This window comes from Hordeum vulgare, chromosome 7H, assembly GCF_904849725.1.
Source record: "Hordeum vulgare subsp. vulgare chromosome 7H, MorexV3_pseudomolecules_assembly, whole genome shotgun sequence".
Lineage (NCBI taxonomy): Eukaryota > Viridiplantae > Streptophyta > Magnoliopsida > Poales > Poaceae > Hordeum > Hordeum vulgare.
Window position 1 is genome coordinate 152839355 of NC_058524.1, and position 3281 is coordinate 152842635.

Sequence of the window (3281 nt, forward strand, 5' to 3'; positions counted from 1 at the left end):
TTAGCTCCCTCCCCTCCCGACCTATATAAGCTCCCCATCCCGAGCCTACCTTGTTCCCACCCCCGCCGCCGCCTCCCCGCCACCGCAGCGCCGCCACTGCCGCCCGCCGGAGCAGCTCCTACTGCCCACGGCCAGGAGCAGCACCCGAGCCCCATCTCGCCCCGAGCACCCCCCGGAGCCCCCTCTCCGCTCCCCGAGCCCTCTCACCCCGCCCCCGAGCCTCACCCCGAGGAGGAGTACCCTCGCCGCCACCCCACCCCGTCCCCTCGCCGCCCGCTCGCCGGAGCAGCAGCAGCAGCGAGCTGCACCACGTCTACCCCGCCTCCAGGAGCCGCCGCCCGAGCCCCCTCTCCCCGAGCGCCTCCCCCCGAGGAGGAGGAGTACTGCCCCGCTGCCGCCTCCCCATTTTCCTCCACGCCCCGGAGCTCCCCCTCTCCCTCACCGGCGACGTGACTCGCTGGAGCTGCACCCCCTCACCCACGGTATTTCTTCCCTCCCCTCTCTGTTGCTTTCTCTTTTTGTTTCTTTTAACCGTTGGATCTTAACTATAGGGCTGAGATTAGATCCTAACGTAACCCTTCGGTCTAAATTAGAAAACCAACGGTTCTTTTGTTCACTTAAGATTTAGCCAGTAGTTCTGCTAGCCTTAGGACGTTTGCTCCAAACCAAGAAACAAACGTTCTCCGCAGCCTATCACAACCTGCCACGTGTACCCCTTTGTTAGTACTAGTTAGCTGCAGTTTTTCTGTCAAAAATAGCAAAAACAGCAACTTTCAATCTCGTTTTGGCCACAACTTTTTATCCCTAAGTCCAATGGCATTGATTCTTTTTCCAGTAGCTCAAAAATTTCCTGTAGTTTTTAAAAACATATAATTTGTCTAGTTTAAACCTTGTTTTGCCTATTCCAGGAGTTTAAAAATAGCTTTTAATTTTATTCCTTTTGGTACTGATCACTAGTGATCTTGTTTATCAGTGGTAAAAATTTCAGATTTGTTTGAGTATTTTAGCTCACTGTTTCTTGTGAAACAATTTCTGTTTCACCTCTTTTAGGATTTCGACTAATTCCTTTTCTATTTTTGTTTTAAAATATTTTCTTTATTATTTCAGAAAAAATATTGTTTTGTTTCTGTTAGATAAAACAGTAGTTTTGCAACAAGTTTTTATTTTATTTTTATTTGTTTTCATGAAATCAATTCTAGTTCCTTAGTAACTTGCAACTGTTTTCACCGTTGTTTCAAATCCCGTTTGGGAATACTTTCAAAAGGTTTTGTGAAAAATACTTTATTTTATCTTAGTTAAACTTATATCTTAGTTCCTTGTTATTATTTTCTGTTAGACAAAACTATTTAGTGTTTGACGTAGTAGAAAACTCCCTAGTCTTATTTGAAGTTTCTTTCAGATTCCTATTCGCTCTCTCTTTTGTTTTGATTGTTAGAATGATTGCTAGTATGAGTGCTTATGTGGATGATATGTTTGTTATATAGATTTCATCGGAGAGTGACGAGTAGTCTATCAAGTTATTTTCTCGAGAAATTCTTCTTTGTCAACATCACAGGCAAGTCACTTTGATCATACTATCACCTACGTTTTATGCATTGTAGTTCTACCATCCTATGCCCAATTGCATGCTGCCTAGGTACTTGGAAACTTTAGTATAGTTGTAGAATCATGTGGTAGGAACACATCAACCCCGACACTTGGCCCCGGGACGACAATTTCTTAATGCTATGCTTGAGTAGACGGGTCATCGGTTGAGTGTATACCACGAGTGATGCGAGGTTGATATAATAATCAAGACCGGTTAAGACAAGATTTTCAAGACCTCGGACGCAATGCAACACTAGGTGAAGGACGGTTGATCGGCTCCCTGGAAAACCCAGTGGATGCCCGGGATGCTGGAGAGGCCATGTCATCCCGCGGAAAGCTTCACCCAGGCTCAAAGAGACGGACGGATATTTTCAAGACCCAAGGCTTACCTGCACAGCCACAAGTCATTATGGGCTCTGGCTTGGTTGGACAACGCGGCGACTCTGGACAGGCGGTGCTAGCAGATGTAGAAGAACGGTAGGAATGGACGGGCACCGACAGAGATTCAGAGGGACCCGTTGAAAGACCATGTTTTGATCATCAGGTCTTCAAACACCTTGAAGTGCGAGGACATACTCGGAGGCGATCAAATCTTGTGGGGAACGTGTGCAAAACTCTGCAGAGTACTCAAACCTAATCGATTAGCCGTGTCCACGGTCATGGACAACTTGAGCCAAAGGAACTGAAGTTATCTGAAATTCTCAACACAAATAATAGTATTGATGTGGGTATTAATGACAACATGGGTACGAGAATTCGTTGGTGGAACCATCTCGTTAACAACCAACAATGTAGTAACATTTTGCTTTTAGCCCTCTCTTGTTGTAGGAGAAAACTTGCTTTACGCTAAAAACTTATAGCCCCCACCTGCCATATATGCATATAGTATAGATGATTACTTTTCACCCCTCTCTTATGTGACTTGCCAGCATATTCAATATGCTGACCTACACGGCTGCAACGTCTTATCTTGCAGATATTTCTCTTCGACGAGTAAGAGTACGATTCAGGGTTACGGTCTACACTCAACTTGCCGTTGGTGTTTATTGGGACTCCACTCCCTTGACCGCTTCCGCTGAGATAATTAAGGTATATATCAGTTTTACGCTATTTACATGTGATTGCACTTTGATATATACATTGATGTACTGTGTGTGCCAGCATACTGATCCAGGGATGGCATAGAACACAGAGGCTTGACTCGTCTTGAGTCGGGTCGCTACAGTAATTCTCTTCAAGTTGTGGGTTTTGTTTGGCCAACTTGATCTATGATTCTTGCAATGGGAGAAGTGCTTGGTTTTGGGTTCATACCGTGCGGTGACCTCACCCAGTGACAGAAGGGGTAGCGTGGCATGCATCGTGTTGTTGCCATCAAGGGTAAAAAGATGGGGTTTACATCATTGGTTTGAGTTTATCCCTCTACATCATGTCATCTTGCTTAAGGCGTTACTCTGTTCTTCATGAACTCAATACACTAGATGCATGCAGGATAGCGGTCGATGTGTGGAGTAATAGTAGTATATGCAGAAAGTATCGGTCTACTTGTCTCGGACGTGATGCCTATATGTATGATCGTTGCCTTAGATATCGTCATGACTTTGCGCGGTTCTATCAATTGCTTGACAGTAATTTGTTCACCCACCATAATATTTGCTATTTTGAGAGAAGCCTCTAGTGAACACTATGGCCCCGGG